The following is a 21,805-nucleotide window of genomic DNA, read 5'->3' on the forward strand; positions in this document are numbered from 1 at the left end:
ATTCAGTGAGTCAATTACACACTTAATAAACTTTTCAATGCTTTTCGACCGTATCAAATTACCGTGTTCCATAATCTCGCATCATTTTCATCTTTTTCATTCCTTCATAATTGTATTTTATGCGACATCCACCTGAACAATCATCTCGGCTCGAAACTCTTCATGAAATTCTAAAGATCAGGAAGCTAATTTCAAGAGTCATAGGCATCGTCACGCACCTGCACTCGTTACTAGCGTCGAAAGGAACGAGCATAATCTTCCGCAAGTAATTCCACGCGTTACACACCGTTTTCACATCGAACATTGCGACCTATTGAGCAACTTCTTCCATTATTCGCTCAATTAACTATTTTCTGCCTGTTTTTTCTTTTTTTTTTTTTTTTTTTCGTTCTTTGTGCATTTCATCAAATTTGAAAAGCGAACGCGCTTTTTCTACATAAAATACCCTAAATATTTCAAGTACCGGTTGATTGATGGATCACGCTATTATCAACAAATATGCATTGCCGAATCAATTAATATTATATGGTTAATAGAAAAGTGTTTTATAAACACACCTGATATCGTTCAGCTTGAAACAACGAAAATCCATTTTTCGAAAATTCAAGACTTACCAGGGACGAACACTCCCTGTGCTCCCACTCTATGAATGCTAAATTACCAGCAGAACAGTGTGCACTCATCATTAAAACTGGTTCGAGCCAATTTCCACTCTGGCTGGACAAGCATTTGTTCGTTGGCTGGACGATTTGCTGAATAATTTCGCGTACACGTACGAAGGTATACGAGACGACTCAATGCATAATTAATCGTAGGATATTATTATTCGAGGGTGTCCAATTAAGTTTCACAATTTATTCAAGCCGAGGAGAATATCCGATGAGATAATAATCGGGGAAAATAAATTGAAAAGACTTTCTCGCGATGCGCGAAAATCTGATTTAGGTAATGCACGAATCGTCGTGTTTTTATGCTCGCTTTTACTACCTCCATGAGCTGTTGCGTAAATAAATAAATCTCTGTTTAATGAACCGACGCAGGGAACGATACTAAAGGCAGAAACATCACGTTTTCTTGAAATAAGAGAGAAGTGAATCGAACAATTAGCTTTTAATATATAATGGTATGGTACTTTAGTTTGTTGAAATAATTTGATTGTGAAAGTATTTTTTTTTTTTGCAAATATATAGTTACGTTAATAAATATATATTTATTACGATATTTATAGTAATAAGTTTCTAATTCTATAGGATATTATATAATATGTATATTGTCAAATATACGTGAGATAATGTATTTACATATGCTAATCAATAGTAATACGTTCAATATTCTTAAACACGGTTAAACTATCGAACTGAAGATATAAATGTATTCATCTGTCCGAAAGGGAAAACGCGATGCTAAATTTAAATCTCTTTTTACAAATATCCAGCTTTGCTACATTCTACTATCTCGCGTACAGCATCTCTGCATAACGAGTTTAATAATTCAAAATAACATAAATCATGTCTGATCAGTCATCCAGATATGTAACTGGAAGTATTAACTATAAATACATTTGCGAACCGAGTAACCATAGAAACAATCATTTCTATATGATATGTGATTAAAGTAAAAATTAAATATATCGCTTAATAAATTTCATGTCAAATCACGAATGTAATTAAGACATTTCGAGTAATTAAGACTAAACTTAAAATTTCTTCAAATCGTAATAAAACATGTTTATAATAAGCATTGGTTGCAGGATTTACTTCTTAAGAAACTACCTATGCAGTTTAGTTACTTTTTCCAAAATATTTACGATATAAGGAAAAATTGTTAAACTTATCGTTTTCTTAATAAAATAATGAAAATTATATTAATTTTTCAAACTCTCTCGATTGATTTTATAGGCAGTATAAAGTTTCCTAAAAAAAGAGACTGAAGGTAAACAGTAAAATTTGCATAAAGTTACTAGTTGCATAATTACCAGAATGAACAATAAAAATAATAAAATGGTTGGAGTGCTGTTTCTGTTTTGATATTAAACAAATGAAGGCACAATTGTGATGCTTGCTAGAAAGGAATGAACGGCCGGAGTGGCAAGGACGTTCGCGCGAACATTCGCAAGGAATGTACGCAAGCCGGAAAGAGGAAGAGGCGGAAGGAGTTGAAAGAAACTCCGTGACTCCGGACGTTCAATCGCGTTCTCATCCTCGTGTAGTCTCGTTCCTGCAGCGCGATCAGTTTCGTCGTACTATCGGCTAACGAGAGGATGCATGACGAAAAGAAAGAGAGAGGGAGAGAGAGAAAGAGAGAGGACGAAGAAGACAGAAAGAGCGCCGCCACTGAATTTGCATTAAGGTCGGTGCACACTGCACACGGGTTCCTTGTACCGTGTTTTTCCGCGTTGCCACGTTTTCCCCGCAGGCGATCATGGCTTTGGTGTGTGGTTTCCGCGAGACTGCCGCCTCCAGACCGTCGTCTACACCGCCGGTTACGTGACGATCAATGAAACGAGACCGAAACTATCTACGTACCCCTCCCCCTCTTTTCTCTTAATTAAAATTTAACACTTTTCATTTTTTAAGACGTAGTGTATGTATTTCAAAAGTGACATAACTCACAATGTTACCAAAGAAAGCTTCTAGAAGACAGTGGTTAAATATTATTGATTATGTTAAAAGAAAAGTTAGTTATATCATTTATATAATCGGGTATTATTAAAATCGTAAAATGTTTCGTGTAACGCATATAATATATTTGTAAAATGTTTGGACAAATGTTGGAATACTTCCGTCAGCAACCATAATATGGTACGAAGAAAATATACGTAGATTCATGTCATATCGTGCATTCGAATTTCTTACATAAAGCGGCCAGTTTAGCTCGTCAGTTTTCTTTGCTCTCAATGATGAATTATTCCATGTTTATATTCGACATTAGTTTCCTTGGAAATATCTACGAAATATCTTTCTCCGACGAATACATTTCGATACATTACGTGGCTAAAGTAAGATGGAATAAGATATCTTACGTCAATTTTATTCAGCTCTGTTCGATTCATACCGTTTGCATAATATGAATGGACTGCATTACGTGGAAGCGAAGCTTTACTTCACTTTTTTTCTCCGCCCTATAAGGTGGTCGTTTTGCTTTCACGTAAAGAATTTGCTACAAATCACGTAAGTCTTATTACTTCCTTTTCGAACACGTAGCAACGTAATAAGTGGCGACAATTACCATAAGGCTACATAACCATTCTGCTTTTATTTACCAAACAATGACCACCACTTTACAGTTATCGTAAACCCCGGGAAACGTTTTACAATCAATTTGTGACCACGGATAGTACATTATGGTTACACTTCGGTGGACTCCTGAAACCCACGTATAACTGCATTATCGGGTAATTATATTACACTTGAAGCAATACATTCACGGTTCGCTGACAATCAACGTTACTTCTTTTTATCTACATAGTTTATCATGGACTCTTCTTTTATTATTATAGGATTTAGTTTTTATTATTTTATTACTTTTGACCCAACATTCTTTCGATTATCTTCTATCCAGTTATATTTTTGTAGCATTAAAAAATATCCCAAGTGCGAATAAAATACGGAAATATTCTTATTGATACGCATGATTTCTCGTTTCAGTTTTATGTTTGACATCTTCTCAGAATACTATAAACCATTTTTGTTTGCTAAAAGTGAAATAGGAATGTTTTATTTTCATAATTTCCCTTTCATAAAGGAGCAAATCTTTTAAACTGTCTTCATTTTATTAAAATCGAGCAAAGAAATTGAAATAACTAAATTAGCCAACTAATTGATACGTCTTTGGATAATTCCATCTTATCAACAGAATCAAGTTTACGATAATAAACTCAAAAATGCAATCCAATTTAATTTCCTTTTTATGATATAATATATCTGTTTCCTTCTTAACGGGATAAAAAATGCTAACACTACCAGAATGGCAATTTTAACAAAGAGGATAGATAATTAAACGCGACACGTCAGGAAATTTCGTTTATATATCTTTGTCTAGTCTTGATGTTTTCACGATAAGTTTGCAGGCAATGCATTCACGGAAGCGTAACAACAGTGTAAAAGGTGTCGGACATATACAAAGTTTGCGCAGACGAGACAATTAGAAGCGCCTTTAGCATAGAATCGAGGAATGTCTCGAGTAACATTTAACTTGAGAATAAATAGTTCCTTAAATTTCCAACGTGTTACGCAATCACATTCGTCTTGATAGATATAATTACATTTTAGTGGATATATTTGAAAAAATTATTAATTCAACGAAATGTTATACTGCTATTTGACTTGAGTCATAATAGTAGAAATTAGTTCATCTTTTTGTTTGTTGGCTTATAAGTAGTTTAATAAATTATAAATAGTACATAAACAGTCAATAAAGTGACATATTTAAAAAATGTGTATGATCGTAGATATTCGAGGAAGATGAAAAATTCTTTCCTCAAGCGACTAGATATCAGCTATTCTCGTAGTCTGTTACAGAAATTTTATTTCTATAGGTATTCAGTTATTGATGTGACGACTTTAATCCATTTAAAATATATATTTTATGTACGACTAAGCTTTACAAATTTTAAGCATTATTATATTATTATATAATATATTATATATATTAGAAATACCATTATGTGATATTTGAAATATTTTAAAAATTTGATCATGCAAATGATGAGATATAACTGTTATAAATATATTAACAGAGAATTAAATCATGAAATTGTAGATTCAAATTCATTAGAACTTTACGTACACTATAAATATATTTCTCTTAACGCGTACCATTAACCTAAATGAGAGAAGTGGCGTAATTCAAATTGGAAGAGTGTGGCATTAGAATTTACATATTGACATTTTGAGTAATTTCACTCGATGTAATAATTCTTCCTACAAAATCACAATATAAATAACCGTTAATATAGACAATTAACAATAGAAATAAAATCGTAGAACGTGAAATATAATAACTCAATCTGAGAAAAGAGTATAACATTTTACAACAACTTGATCGTCATAGCTACATAGAAAATCTAATATACTTGTATGGCCGATCTGAAAATGCCATAAACATCCGATAACATATGAAACACAGTAATATCAGCTGCGAATAACGAAAGCCGAATTCTTCTTCACACATGCGGAACGTTCGAACGATGATGAAAAATTCCTGATGCAAGCGATTGGCGTCAGCTATTTCCGGTTAGAAAGGATAACTTTTGACGGATAAATGTCGACATAATCGAGATCCCACAGGAGAAAAGTAAAAGAAAAAGAAAGTAAGAGATAGAAGAAGGAAACTACCGTCCTTGATTAAAATGTCCTAAGATACATATTTTACTTCTTGATATCTTCATTTCAGTGGAAATCTTTATGCCTCCAAAATGAATTATATTTAGAGAAAAGCGTAGCATAATTTTCTCAGTAACAAACTCTCTAAATTGTTTTAATTATTTGTCTTTCAAGGTATAATCTCTATTTTTAAGTAAATATGGTAAATATTCTGCATATTTTAATAAATTTTAAATAAGATAGAGGTTATATTAAATATTTAAATATAGTTCCTATCTTAACCGTATCGTGGGAAGGTGTCCAAATGTGAAGAAACGACAAGGTTTCTCTTATCCACATTTCCAATGTATACATAAACGTTTAACTCTCATTAGTATCGTAAACTGGAATCTTCTATTTCTGTAAATCAAGAGATTCCTGTTTCCAATCCTTATAAGAAACCAGAGGCTAAATGCGTTTCTCATTCAGTTTCTTAATCGAGGTGTCCGACAATACACGGAAAACTAATCAAAAACTCGTTCGAATTGAAAAAAATGTAAACCAGTCGTTTAATCGTGTTACATCCGATAACGATATTAATGTGTTCGGCACGCTCACTCAGTTTTAAATAGAACCTGATTCTTCGCGCAATACATTTACTATTTCGCTAACAAGTAACCACATATAAATTATTTATAGTACTTGATGTAGATTATGGTCTTGAGATTGTATCATATTTAAAATTGGCAAATATGAATGTGAGAGAAATTTAGTTGACATCTGCAACATTTTCAAAATAATTATTCTTCGTGTACGTATTAATCTACGTACATATACAGAGTTAGATTGCAATTATTTTTTAGTCATTTAAGTTATACCTATTTATTTAATTCGATTCTCCACCAAATACTGTTAATTATGCTACTTTTAATTGAAACGAAGAACCACTGCCAAAATTATTATTTTATAGCTACGTACATATTATTTAATAGAAATTGGGCTTGATTTTGGTATATAGTTTAATAGTGTTCATAGCGCTTAGCTGCAACTTGAACTTGCTTTAACAGTTCTCGTCGCACTTAATTAGAAGTTAGCTTAACAGGCATCACAACACTTGGCGGGAGCTCCTTCAACCTGTATAAGACAAGTACTAATCTACATGAACAGCGAGAATAATATTTCCAGCCAAATGAAATAAAAATTCAAATGTCTTTTAAATTCTTCATTATATACTCAGAAGAGGTGTATATTAAAAGTTCACAACAAAAATTTCCCACGCAAAATGCTAGTCTAATTACTATAATCACACGTGCTCGACGATTAAAATTCTTTCTTAACGTTTTTGCTACTATTGAAATTTCACTTTCTGTCCTCAAGAGCGACATATAATCATATAATCTTTCACTTTTCGTCGGAAACTTTTCGGCATACAGCTTGATCGGAAATTATTATTCAAGCAAACGATTGCCAAAAACTCAGTGATTCAGGACATCGCGTAACTACCACCATGTCACTCCTTTTTTACATATTCTTCTTTTATTTTACAAAGATGCGACGACAACATAAAATATTTAATAAAACAGCAGACGACACATTCGTGCCAGTGTCTTCGTCAGTAAAAAAAATCTCGAAAAAAAAAAAAAAAGAAACCGTGTAATTTTTTTCTCTAAAATACACCAGAGCTTCTTTTAAGGTCGTTTTCTGTATATGTACATATCGAGTGTGTATAGTATTATAGTATTATATGCTTGAGCATCGGTCGCTCGTTCGCGCGGTTCAGCAAGCGAGTTATCAGGAAGAACCGCTGTGAGGGGAAAGGAGAAAGCGAAAGAGAGTAGTCGATACACGTTGGAAGGAGTTGTGTTGGAGGTGAGGAGGGGAGGAGGAGAGAGGCTGCTACCAACGACTAGTTACACGTATGAAATAATCTATTATCTGGAAAGGGGAGTTATCTGGTGCGGGCATTGAATCGCCAAGGTCGCGGTGAAGTCTTGACGGAGAAAGGAAGACGGAAGGAAGGTGGATAGACAACGACGGAGAGAGACAGTACGACAGATAGAGCGATAAAGGAAGAGAGAAGTCTCACAGGCGGTCAACGAACCTCCTTCGGCGCTGTGCTCAGCCCGCACGTACGTATCTACGTTAGCGATGTTACTAACGCAACCATGATCTACGTATGTACGTACGTACGTAACGTAAGTACGTATGGGAGGTACTAGCCTACCATTCAGTCGACGTTGCTCTCGCTGCCTAGGCGCCCACGATCTACAGGGTGTATCCTCATACGTGCCAGCTATTCCTGTCATGCTCTGCATCGCTTAAGCGTACCATGACCGAGCATAAAAACTGCCGTTTGTTTACATTGCATGGTGTTCGTACAGGACGGATATACTGTCATTGAGAGGCGAGTAATGGTTAAATGGATACTAATAGAGTTAGAAAGTATTGGACAGTAGCAGGACAGATGGAGATACATGGTGTTTCAGTTACATTCTGGAAGTCATTCGCTAGATAAACGGTTTGTACAATAAGAATTCTCATTCGTATAGTAGAAGTGTATGCTCAGATAAGTAGATTCAGTCGACAGAAGTTCATTTGATCAGACATTAAGTATGTTGAAATTGTCATTGCAAGAAAAGTAATAGTTAAATGGATATTATTAGAGCTAGAGTGTATTGGACAGTAGTAAGGCAAATAAAGATACTTCGGTTACATTTTGGAAGTCCATTTATGTGAATTCATTAGGGGGATAAACAGTTTCTGTAATAAGAATTTTCATTCATGTGATAGGAGTTCATATTAAGATAAGTGAATTCAGTCCGCAGAAATTCATTTAATCAGACAGTAAGTACGGTTGTTGAAGTTGTTATTGGGATAGTAAAATAATTTCCAGTAGTTCAATTACATGAATAAAGTCATTAGACAGACAGTTCATATGATAGAAATTCATTAATTCACTTCACTATCCATAGTTTTTCTTTCATATTCAAATAAATAGATTCAGTCGGCAGAAGATCATGTAATCAGACACTAACAGAGATTTCGTTCCAGTAGATGCACAAATAGAGTTTCATTTGTTTCATATCTACCTATAACTTTAATACCAAGGTAAACCAGATAAGTACATCCTAATTACATATTAGCTCAAGTAAGTAAACTACAAATGCCTTTTTTATTGTAACGAAGGAAAGAGATTTGTATTAATTCACGTATGTGTTTTTATTTTATTTTATTTATTTTTAAGTAGAAGCTTGTCCGATTTCCCGAACAAATTGTTGACACGTGCAAATTATAATTCGAAACCAATATTGAATATATATATACGTACATGCATATACTTGATGTATATAAATATACATATTTATAAATATATAAATATATAAGTATCATATTTATAAATATATAAGTATCAAGTAACAATCTAAATTTCGATTTTATAACGTCCACATTTTAAAATACATAAAAATCCAAAGTATATAAAGTATGTTATATATCTTAATATTTGACATATACATTTGCACAATTGTTTTTCGTATTTCTATGAATCGTAATGGTATTGTGATATTTTCTATGGTAAGAAACACCCAGTATACGTACACCTAGTGAAGTGCCTCCCAGTGCTTCCTCCTCCGGTTCTTCTCTCTCTCTCCCTCTCCCTCTCTCTCTGTCTGTCCTCCATCCAGTTCCCTTTCTCTTCCTCTTCTATTGCTTCTCCGCCACCTTCAGCATCTTCTTCCTCGAGTTGGACTCTTCTTTCTTTGGCTCGCACGCTTCTGGAGTACCGGCGCATCTCAAAGCTGGAGGTTCCTACTAAATAACAAGTGCTTAGATTTACCTAGACAACCTTCTTATTTTCTTTGTCATGTTCACGGTCGCCTGCCAGCTTTCCCGATAACAGCCGCATCGAAATGACGTCCCTGGGGTCTTCGATAGGCACCGGACCCAATAATTAGGAGGAATATCGACAGGAGAACCGCGCTGGTTCTCCAATGAACGCTCTCCTTTAACGCAATACCTACGGCGAAATGAGAGTGTCGATGCGCTCTGTTCTACTTGAACACGTACCACTGACAGAGACGCCATCGCGAATGTTTCCTTTTTTTTTCCTCTACTGACGTTGAAATCGCCATGATAATATAGCGAATTTGATTTAAGTTCGCGAGGCGAACCTTCATTGCGATCGTTCTGTAAAAAAAAAAAGAAAAAAAAAGAGAGAAAATAAAAGGACAACCACCATGTCCTGCGATTTAGTGTGATTAGCCGTGCACTCGGAACACTTTATGCCCTTTGGAACGAGAGATTAAAATTTTACGTCTTCTCCGCGTATCGTTTGGAAACTCGAACATCTGAAAAATGCGAAAATGTTTACCAAGCCCGAAGAATTCCAATAAACTTTGAAAACCAGCTGAAAGCTTTAACTGATGTGAATGATGCTAGAAATGTACAAGTCCATGATAAATAAAAGAAAAATTCCGATTATGGACATTTCTCTCTATAATTATATTTTCCGTAACCTACAATTTATCTCTATATCAAAGGTCAACGTTTTTGCAACATCGGGAAATTAATAGATACGAGCATCTTCATGTTTTCAAATTAATTGTAAATCTCCAATTTTACCCCGGGCAATAACAATTCGTCTCGAAAGTATCCTATCGAAATTATGAGAAATAGAAAAAGATAGCTTCGAAGCTGGAGAATTGCCTTAATCTATTTTAAGCCATTATTTTAAGTACTACCTTACGTCGATATGTTTCTCTCATCCTCGTATCCTCTAGTTGTTTTCAAAGAACATCTTAAACGCAAACTTAATTAATAAACATTATTGATAATTTTGATAAATTTCGTGCAGGCTATCCCATTTTAAACTTTCATTTGCAAAATTTGTGCACAGCTTGAGAGATGAATGATTTTCGTTAGAAGTTAAAATCATTAACAGAGTGATCAACTATCAATTATGTTAATTCGTAAAATTTATTTGTAAAACTTTAATTACTTTATTATGAAATTATTAATGCCGATAACTTGTAACTTTGTAACAAATATGTTAAATTTGAAAAATCTAACCAATTCCATCGTGAAAAACCGTCCAGAAAATATTCGATGCATCCGATGTTTTTCCTCTTGAATGACCTTGAGCATCAACGCGATGCTACCTTTCGTCCTTGACTGATAGTTCTACCTCTTCGAAACTTTTTCTGGTAATTTGTTGGCAGACATCAGTAATCCGAGCAGTAGATTTTTCTCAGCGAACTTTATGTTTTACAAAACGCCACAAGAAAAAAAATGTAAAAACATGAAATCTGGGAATCTCGGAAAGGATATTCTACGTCCCTTTCCTATCCAACGACCAGAAAACATGTTGTTCAGCGTTTCTCGAACCCTGCGGTCGTTATGACCAGATGCATCATCATGTTGAAACCACATCCGTACTCTGGTAGCGAGTGAAACGTCTTGCAAGACTTGAAGTTCATTTTGAAGTTACGAAGTTTCAAAGTATGGAAACTCTTGTAGCCGTTTAACGAAGGGAAACTTTAAATGATCTTGAAACACTAATAGAACATAGATCGATGATTTCCTCCTCTAATGTGGCACATTATGTTACACACATAAATATATAAAGTTCCATTTAAGTTTCGCTTGTAACATATAAAAACAGAGATAAAGTATTATAAAGGATGTAATTCTCAAAAAAATTAGAATGATTGGGAGTAACTATAGCTTGAGTAAATAAGCGCGTGCATAATGTCATGTCTGTAAAATGAATTAATGTAAAGTATTAGTGTAAATTGAATGTCAATTTCCCTCTGACAATCAATAATATCGTCAATATTTGAAAGTTCTGAACGTAAATTCGTTATGTCAATAAATATTGGCAAAAGTATATTGACAATAGATATTGATCCTTTTAGTTGAGAACCTTGAAATATTGACAATATACAGGGTGTCTATTCTCGAGTGAAATATCTTTAACTGTATCGAGGTAAAATAGATACCTTGTATATTGATAGTCTGAGGCCACTCTAAAAGTCGTTTCTCTAGTATGTAAATTTTTCTCTTTTGTATTTTTAACAAGCGCACGTCACACGCGTTTCTAAGCGTACATATAGAGTTAATTTCCTAATTTACAGTATATAGATAAAACAGTATTTACACGTTAAGTAGAACAGTATTTACATCATGCATTCTGTTTCTAACTGTTCATAGCATCCCTGAGTTTAGTTGACATCTCTATATTTAGCGCATAAGATTCCGTTACGCCTTGTACTTCGCCGAAGTTTTCTACGAAACGGTAAGCGTTTGTTTCCATTGATGCGTGAGAGACATGTTCGCCAAGCAACGTGTGGCCTGATGCCAGTGATCAAATGGTTACTATAAATTTCATATTCACAATAAATTCTCAAGTTTGGTTAGTTTCCCACGTTCTTTATTTTCAAATATTTATATTGAGTAATATGAGCGATTGCATTTATATTGAGTAATATGACCTAAAGCACGAGAAACGTAAATGTTTATTTTCATCATTTGGACTGTTGCTTTTCACTGTACTAAGTTCACCAGTTTTTAAGTATCGTATCGTTGGGATCGATACTTTTACTATTGAGATACAATATTTCCAGCACTATTCTCGTAGAATATCATTATCTTAGATTTTAGAAAATGAATTAATATTTGAAATATCAGTAATAAATTATACGTTCGTTGTTAATATTAATTGTAGCTTCCACTTTATAATAGCTGAGTTGAAATTCATAGAAGAAAATAACTTGAATTTCGCGCTCGGCTCGAATTCATTCACCGATATCGTTAAACAATTCAGTTACATAAAATTATTTAATTCGATATATTAAATGGTGATTTAATCTCAATGTATCTGTAATAATACTGAAGCAAAAATTGAAGAATATGTGGAAGTATAAATGCAATAATGATGCCTACATTTTATTTATGTTTCATTTTTATAATAGAATTATACTTTCATCACAGTGAGAAGTTTTTGTCCATCGTCTTAACTATATTGCAATGACACGCACAAAGCAATACATTTAAGTAATACATTTAATGCACAATTCAATTTACGAAACCAGCAACGACCAGAGACCAGAAAATACCAGCAACGACATTAGTTCACATTCTCCAACTCTTACGCTTCGGGCTACATCTTATAGCCATTTATGTTATTACGAAGATCAAAGAGTCATTTCATCTGAATTCGTCGACTACAACCATAAACTACCGGGAATAATTGCAGTCGTGCGTAATTTAAGGCTTAATCATACGTGAGTTCAGGATGTGTTTTTCACGCGTACCGTATGAAACATGGGACAAATCACTTTTGCCTGACATAGAATGATGTAATGTTGGTTTAGGCTCAAGCTCCACGCTGTACTCTCATCTAACACGAAGATCTAACAAAACATTTCTAATTTTAGTTCTAAAATGACACTATGGCGCCTGTGCGAAATTTTAAAAGTAAATAATTTGTCTACGGACATATAAATAAACTTTAGAATATTTAATTCTTATTTAATCTTCTTATTTCTGATATAGTAAAAAGAGTTTATCGAAGGAAAAGCTGGAAACTTTATTTCAAAGGGGACATTTTTTAAGATGGTTAAAAGTAGAATAACGTCGTTGAATTTCTCAAGCGTGGAGTTCACGATAAAACTTTGGCATTTGAAATAACTGTATTTTGAAATAACTTCTCATTTCTTTCCTTTAAATAAAGCAATACGTTGCAGTTATATTTTCCGAAAATGACTGGAAACAAGTGTTTCGGTAAAAGTAAGTAATATTTAAAATATTGAAATTTTATTTAAGTATGCTCGCGAAATGCAATAGCATTATTCTAGGTCTATCTTAAAAAGTCCATTTGTGTCTAAGCATCCTTTGTTCCTTATTTAACCTATTTATTAAGATCGCTTCGTTCAAGGATCCACGCTTCGCTACAGCAATTATAACAGTAACGCTTTTATTAAAATTCCGTTATGATAATCCAATTGGGACGAACGGGATGTCTCAATTTCGGTAAATGGCGGTCCGTTAATGGGATTAATTAAACGGGAATGTTTACCCGACAACCGTAATTTATTGCCTTTTCATGATATCCTCTCTTATTTTTCGAATATATAACGTCCATAATCTCGATGAAAAATGCGACCAGTGGCCAATATCGAATCGTTGAAAAGAGATAGGAAACAAGGCTGTCAAGAAAGAATGGTAAAGGGGGGAAATGGCTTTTCATGTGTTCCCAGTATTACAGTTCTGAAAATATAGATGCTAGGCTGCAGCTAAAAATGTTGAAGATGTAGTCGAGCAGTTGAATACCTGGGTCGCACCCAAATAGTTTTCGATAAAAGCATCTAGGTACTTATCTTCATGTTATGTATAGTTGGATTTCTTTATTCTTTTTCTTTTTTTATCATAATAAGCCTATTTCACCCGCATCAATGGATGCAGTTGGTTTTCACGAAACGACAATTTTCGATGTATATTATTTGCTTGAGGATCCAGCACACATAAATACAAATGATAATAATGTCACTATAGGGATTTTTATCGCAATATTTTTGAGGAGCTTGAAAGTGCAATAAAGTGGTAAATGCAAATTTTAGAAATTTTGGGGTAATGGATATTGAGACGTGTCCGGAATAATGTTCATATTTTATCGCTTTATGGAGGGACACGCTGCTAGATGACGTTCCCTGTTAATCCACTGTATATAACCCCTTCTAGTCCACATTATAACGGCTTAATAGATCTTTTGGGCGAAACGATATTATTGTGAAGCATATGTCATTGTATCGTTAACATAGGACAGCTTAATTAATAAGTGAACAATTGAGTTATTGATTATGTACGTTTGCGTTGTGTTGGGATTTGCTCCTCTTCATTTTGGTGTTATAAAACTTAGGTTAGTACCGACTTCATTAATACTATAAAAGGTATTCTAATTGATCTAGATGCTGTTTTAAATATTCGTCTGTTTTATTTTTATTTTATGATTTAGTTTTATGTGAATACTCAGGGATGTGAGGAAATAGAAATTGATAAGGAGATGGTAAACAAGGCTATGATTAAATGAAATGATTTTATATACATATGTCATTATACTCTGATTTGGAATATCTAAATTTGTTTAGTATAATATTACAATTAATCAATATATTATGTTGAATTGTAATCATGTTATATCGAAATCAGTTGTCAATATTGATTTACTACCATGGTTTAGCAGGAGAGGATACGATGAGGATAGTTAGTATATACAAGAATGCCAAATGGTCAGTATTACCATCCAGTACCAGAAAATTTCAAAGAGATTTCGATTTTGTTCTATCAAACATCAAATGCCAAACTATAAATCCTCTTTTATATACATTAAACATAAAGTCCTGTAAATTATATATTAAATGCAATAAATCCATGATATATGTGATCATATATGTAATTAATGGCAACATATCGATATGCTCGCACGCTTACGTCAAATATTTTCAACCTTTCTCAATAAAATTCTTAAAAACATATATCAAATAAACAAATTGACTCGTTCTTCCTTTTATATCACGTTACACACCGAATAAAATCCGAAACACATACGCCGACAAATACAATAAATTATCAAACAGATATTTAACATTTGCAGTATAAACGTCTAGAATACTTACCTGTGCGAATACCTTTTCACTAATATTTACGGCGCATGAAGTGTTTTAAAACGTCCTGTTTAGTAATTCGTAGCATGTATTATATCTATAACCGCGCGCGCATACGGAAATTTATCGATCCTGTTATTAATTCGATCCCCACCGCATCTCTTGGCCTCTAATTAATTTGATTTTCCAGTTGACTATGTGCGCTATTCACCATTCACTTGTCGGTTTATACGGTGTCACTTTATAGCGGGCGGTTTTTGCCGCGTAAAAGTCCATGTAACAGGTTAACATGCTATAATCTTCGGTCGGGAAAACCAATAAAACGGTGATATCTCGTGTCGTTGGTCGACATTTCATGATGGCGCACTAAGTCACGTGTACATCGGATCTTTTTGCACGCGGCCAAGCGACCACGATTCTTCCTCCTTCGGTCTTCTCATCAAGTATCGAGCGTGGCTACGACAACCTTCGGCCAATCAAACCCAAACCATCGACCAAGTTGGATGTAATTATGGGATAGGACGTTAAGGCGGCGGAATTCCGCTTCGCGGAAACACTCTGTGCCGTGCTGTACTAACGAAGTGGCAGTGAAAAACGATGAGAACGCTATAGAACCGTCGCTTGGCGCTCGCCTGCCTAGTATTCCAGTATGTGTAAACTTTGCTTAGAGCAACGCATATATAACCTTCGTGTCTTACCTGAGATGTTTTCCGCGGAAGTTGCCGATGTTTGTTTTGCAGCTAACAACAGCCGATTTACGTGAATCGATACATGATACGATAAAACTTTGTGCAGTCGAGTAAAGCATATTTTTGCTTTGGGAAAACTAGAATGGATTCGGTTACATCCTTAACACATTCCCATGGTCGGCTGAGTTACGTTTCGCTATATGTTTCTCAGTAGATTTCTTGCGATTTCTAGCGGAAAATCTTGTGTTATGTTAATTGGTGAGGTTGTTTAGATTTCTTTTTCGATTACCGATGAAGGTACAGTTGACCATTTTCATTTAGAGGTATTATATAAAGTACGAGAAAGTTTTGTAAAGTGAGAGTAATAATAATTATAACATGGATAATTTATTTCAATGATAATTGCCAAAGTTATGATAAATTAGTTACGACAACATTTTGTTATTTTTATAAACATTCCACTATAATTCGTATTTATGTTTCGTTTATATCAAATAATTGTTAGAATGAAGAGAGAAATTGTTCCATAATCAATAACATTTTGGAAATTATGGAAACTTTATATCTATTTTAATTATGAGATAGTTTTAATGCTATACATATATCAAATGGCGGCATAAACAGTTTACGCCAGTTTATAATATTATTATGTACGCAAAATGTTAAATTTGAACATCAGTACCAATAATGTTTATAATTAGAGTAAAATTTAATATAAACAGACTTGTCATGATACAGTAGTTTAAAAATCGCATTTCATATTATCCAACCAAACATTTCTAGTAAAATTAGAGTGAAATTATATATTATAGAAGTTTTTACATGTTATACAAATTGTATAAATTTAGAAACATAAACCATTGCAAGGGAATCATCGCTAGGAAATGGATGAGAGAAAATTCTATTTTTATTTAGTTTCACGATGTACGATATCATTTTAGTTTTCATATTTGTGTGCTACAATATCTTCTTTATTATCCCTAAAAATATGAATGATAAACCATAAAGAAATTGATTCATTGTTACATATCATATTACTTTGGTGTATTCAAAATATGAAATATAATTTTCTTAATCTTCTTCAATAAAACTAAGTACAATATACAAAATATACAAATTACGCAATATTCATATCTATTGGATAGATGATGAAAGATGGTAGGAAAAAATAATTAATATATCGTATAACAGAGCTTTACTTTTATACATAAAAATTGGAACTTTTTTTGAAATAAACGAAAAACTGTTTGATCAAATTAATACAAAACACCAGCAAAGAAAAATTCTTCCTCCACTAATGTCATCTGAATAATAGTTAGTCTAATAATAGTTGTCAGATCTGTCTCTATATACAACTGATTATTATTCTAATAATTCTAAATTTTTTGATTGAATCATTCATTTTTCTAATATATCGGTGATATATTCAGTAATCCAAAACATGGATTTTATTTGTAATACGCATTCATAGGATCAACTGTCTAAATAACACGATCTTAGAGAAAGGCCAATAAAGTACAAAGTTTACTCAACAACAGCAATTTGTCGCTATTGTTACCTTTGTATACACATACTTGTATATGTAAAAGAAAAACCTGAAAGGTGCCTACAGTGGCAAAACACGAATACAACTCGCGGTTGTGGGCTTTAAAACGAAGACAACGCACTGGTTGTAAAACTGAGGTCGCTAGTTACTTCCAGGAAGGTTACCAGGTTCTTCTTTGCTGTTTTTACCGACTTTAATTGAACCTTCGTACAACTCAGAAGGTCCATCTATTTCTCTTTCGCAGTATTCCTCTTTCTGCTTCGAATCTTACCGGCGGTTCACTCTCCGACAGAACTCTACGAAAGAGTTTATGCCTTTATTGCAACGATGCATCTGGTACACGTCTTACATTGCCGTTTCAGGCTCGCCGTAAAAAGAAGATATCACCTACATTTCGTGAATCTTGGTCTGTATCTTCCAAGAACGATGTATAACGTTTGATTTTGTATTTTCAAGCGTAAAGAAGTGAAAGAGAGGGAGTTAACGTAAACCACCGCTCGAAAATATTTGGACACTTGCTTGCTGTTGATAGGATATTAGATAAAAAGTATTTTAATTGTTACATTGAAATGTTGTATACGTCACACAGGTATTGTTGCTACATGAACAAAACAGAAACGCGAAGAATACTCGAATGCAATATGCTTGAATACCTCTTCGTTTCTTTCATGTTTATGCACAGTGCAGGAAAAGAATCGAACTAAAGTTAAAACTGCAACGATAAAAGCAATTGGCAAATCGTTGCACCGATGCCCTGTGATTTTCTTAGAGGAAAATCACTTCGAACGTTGAATCGTGCGATTGGAAAAAGCCATGTAATGTTCTTATATATAAAGTTAACCTCTCGCGGACCAGTGGTTTTACCGTGAAATCGGCATTTTATTTTACCTTTTCTAGTGGTTTTTCTTGCGTTCGAAACAAAGTTACGTTTAGTTCTTTATTTGTAGAACTTGTGTCTTCAGCAACTAGTTTAATACGGAACATTACTGATATCTTCTTTGCTTTTACTGTTTGCATCTATACTATACTGTGTCTTTTTCTATTATTCAAAAATATTAAAAAATGCACGTATACGTATAAATTCGTGTGTCCTTGTCATTTTGAATTTTAGTGAATTTCATATGATCCTCTGATTTCACTAAATATACCAATAAGTTTACTATAAGATTAATATATTTTTTGAAGCTTATATATACCTATATCAAATTTTCTTCTTTTCAAGGAACATACTTCTTGATGCAGACTGCAAAGTATTTATAAACAAATTCTAAGATTATTGTTAAAATAATTTATTTTGTAACTTTGTAATCATTGTTGCAGATATGATTGTGGCGTACGATTAATTAAGATCTCTATCTTATTGCCTACCTAATGCGTTTCTCATTTTTTTGTACCATACATTGAGAAATGTAATTTATATATCTTCAGAAAAAGTTAAAGTGAACCAGTCAATTTCTAAGACAATAAATTTCTACTTTGGATTTTTTCGAGATTACCTCAAAATTTGCCCATTTGATTTACCATCGAAGAAGAAAGACGATAAAAGAAATTTGAATCTGATAAACATCGCAAAAGGGCGTGCAATCGTAAATTCGAATCTGATTGAGCGGAAGATACAATCGGAAGAGAGAATCCAGTGGATCGTTTGATGCTCCTGTAAGAAACGGGGAACTCACCTCTGCACTTTCGACCAACTTCTCGAGACGTGGGATTATAGTATACTTTCGGTTCGCCCTCTCTTTTCCCTTTGCCCCCTTTCCGTGGAAAAAGTTCTTTTCTTGACTCGTATAACGTAGGTGGGTGCCGGTGCCCTCCTACCTGTGTTTCTTTCAAGTTACAGCCCTTCTGGCTAAACTTCTGGCCCATTAATTTACATTAGGACATTTTTCAAGAGCTCCCGACGCCCGTGTACCTTAAAATTGGCGAACTCTTCTTTTTCACGGCGCCCCGTTCTCTGGAACAGCCCTCGAGTTGTTCGTGTTTCCCTTGTCGACGTTACGCTTGAATTCTTCACCATTAAACGGCGAAGCAGAGAGGACAGGCCATGTGTGTCGGATAACTTTATTAGCCTGTATATCTCGCTCTTTTATTGTTTAGAGGCGTCAATGGAAAATAGTGGCCGACCGTTGTCGCGACTTTTACACGGTGACATTTTTATTGGGCGATGACAAAGTTCTCGAATGAATTAGTGGGCAAACTATATTTATAATTCACGCGCCTATCTCGATCGGAAGTTCTGGATAACCAGTTCTATGGGATAAAAGTACGCGAGGAAAAAGTAAAGTGCTTTCGTAAAGCGTACGCTTTGATAACTTAGAGATCGTTTTACAATTATGCAGGTTTGATAAATTGGATGCTTTTTAGAATATGCTGTTTGAAAAAATGTGATTATAATACATGATATGAGCCGTATCTACTACATTCATAAATTAAAGAGTAAAGAAAACTGCGTTGAATGTAATAATTTCCTTAGAATTTATCCTTGTTTATCATTTTCTTAAAACAAATAAGCTTATAGAAATAAATCATTTGCTTTTTTTGAGAAGCTCGATACTAGTCACGTATTTAGATATTAAAGTTGTGAAACTTAGAAAATGTGGAATTAGTCAATTTGGCTTCTGAAAAGAGTGCATATAAAGAGTAAGCGTCAATAGTAGTCACAGCAATTATAGTCAGACATCAGAAAAAAATTGACGGGGAAATGAATATACAAGAACTTGAAAACTCATTCAGAATTGCGTGAAAAGATTTTTGACTCAGGGTTGATATATTTTATAGAATAGCAGATTGAAATAAACATTTTTCTTCCACATTCTCCAACTCCTTAAAGTAGTATATTATGTACATGAAGAAATCCTCAACTCTATTCTTGTCTGAATTTTACTTAAGGAAGCTTCTCCTTCTATTGTTGTACTACATTTTACACAACACTTTACGTATTATTTTTTTAATGTCTTGATTGTCTTTTTCAATTTTTTAGAAAATACTTCCAGTGTACTATTTAGAGCTATTAATTGGTGTATTAAGATATTATTGACTTTTTGATGATTGGAAAAATTTAGTGCTAGAATAATATAAATGAAAGTGTTATAAATGAAAGTAACAAACAATTTAATTTGATTACATTTATGACTAAAATGAATTAATAATTGGTGTTTATAATTCATTCATATCCGGGATATTTCTTACTTACAGGAACGAATTGATTATATAGTGATTACTGATAAACGTAATTACCAAATTATTATACATTAGTATTATTATTACATTTTAATTATTTCATAAACGTTAATATATCGATAATGTCAAAATATTCTATTTTCGTAATTGAGTTATTGGAGAGGCTATTTCTCATGAGATTAAGTTAATTATATACACCATTTTGTACTGTACTATTTATGTAAAACGAAATGTATATATAAATATAGACATAAAGGCTATCTAGATTTCAATCCATAAAATATATATTATCCGTAGTTATAATAATTTTCTCTCATTATAAACTGGTTAGCTATAAATACCGGTTCTTAATACGATGCGTCGTGATTTTATGAAAACTTTTTTAAGATTGCTTTAACAATATTACTAGCAATCTGGCTGTAGTATAATATAGTAAAATTTACAATGAAAATTCACATCACGTCATTTAAATACCTCAATACATATTTCATTCTACGATGCAAGGGAATAAGCGATAATAATATATTGAAATTAAAATGATCAATACGTTTTGCATTTAGATCATGTTTTAGGATACTAACCGAAATTAATATGAATATTGACACGTAACTTCAAAGCGTATTCATTGATTTAATCAAAGTCACGCAACTGGGTAATTGAGGTTGACATGGATATACTAACAATTGAAATATTGTAACCATATTCGCATTAGTTTTTCATATTATATTATCGTTTCGTTTCAATACGTATATATTTTTGTTATTTAGGTTATAAATGTCTATATTGTTTAAGCTATGAATTACGATGGTTGTTATTGCATTCATTCTAATAAATCTAAACTGAAACAACTAATTATTAGAATCTTATAACAATTATATTTACATTAGCAAATTTTTTATATTGATTAAAATTATCGTATTTCAGTTACACACACCCTTTTAATATAATTCCAGAAATCGATATACGTGCAATATTTGTTTTATTTTTAACGTGTAAATAGAATTCAGTAAATTGTTGAGAATACATACAAAAAATCTATCTGTGTCAATAACACGATCCTAGCTAGAATTTCAATTTATTTTAACAGAAGCAATTTATGTATTCCATTCATATTTATTAATTTCATACTATTTCTATTTGATTTTATTTAATTACTTATTTTATTTAGTTAATGGCCATATGATAGGCCTTATAATCTGTATTATTTCTTAGTACGTTAACGATGCATTATATTCCTAGTATCTAACAACATCTTCCAGCACGTTAAGAAATTATTGACTTTATTAATTGATCACTCATAGCTTTCCTTGTTAACATGTATCAGCTTGATGCAGACAGAGTGTAGAGTATATTACATCGAAGCCTAATAGTGACATACATGTAGAATCACTGAGGCATCTTTGTCGCATGTACTCAGAAGATTTTCAA

At 33.2% G+C, this 21,805-nt stretch overlaps 1 protein-coding gene across 1 annotated transcript in view; it reads left to right on the forward strand.

The window, feature by feature from the left end:
- Positions 1-21,805, forward strand: part of LOC132905981 (autophagy-related protein 16-1) — a 602,908-nt gene that overhangs the window by 543,030 nt on the left and 38,073 nt on the right. The gene's annotated exons all lie outside the window — the stretch shown is intronic.

The sequence above is a fragment of the Bombus pascuorum genome, chromosome 4 (genome assembly GCF_905332965.1).
Source record: "Bombus pascuorum chromosome 4, iyBomPasc1.1, whole genome shotgun sequence".
Classification (NCBI taxonomy): Eukaryota; Metazoa; Arthropoda; class Insecta; order Hymenoptera; family Apidae; genus Bombus; species Bombus pascuorum.